Source organism: Echinops telfairi, unplaced genomic scaffold (assembly GCF_000313985.2).
Source record: "Echinops telfairi isolate 266 unplaced genomic scaffold, ASM31398v2 ScPeMD7_443;HRSCAF=831, whole genome shotgun sequence".
Taxonomy (NCBI): domain Eukaryota; kingdom Metazoa; phylum Chordata; class Mammalia; order Afrosoricida; family Tenrecidae; genus Echinops; species Echinops telfairi.
Genome location: NW_022104341.1, coordinates 33,680,613 through 33,681,044, shown reverse-complemented (window position 1 = coordinate 33,681,044; position 432 = coordinate 33,680,613).

The window sequence follows — 432 nt, the reverse complement described above, 5'->3', positions numbered from 1 at the left end:
GAGCATCAGTTAGCTGCTACCATCCTGGATCTGCCCCTGCGATGAAAAATGGTGCCATTTTCAGAAAGCCTGGAAGATTCTCGCTGCTCTTCGGGACTAGCTGTTACTGCGTTTGAGAATTCCCAGGATCTCCGTTCACTGCCACATCTTTGGAAGAAGGCAATGCTTCCTGGGAGGTCTCTGTTTGGACACGGATGAGCAGCCTTAGGAAGACCTCGTCAGCATCTTCGGGTCTGTCTCTGAGGAGGCCGTGGTCAAGCATCTGAAATCTCGACCCTGGTGGGCATTTCGCTTTATCACCTCCACCAACCCGAACATGCTTCAGACGCCACGCGGGCCCTAACCCGAGAGTCCCTGGTGGTCACCAGATTCCTATGGGGCCCTCGGGCAAGTCGCCCAGGGAACCAGAGGGGGTGCCATGGGTGCTCATGG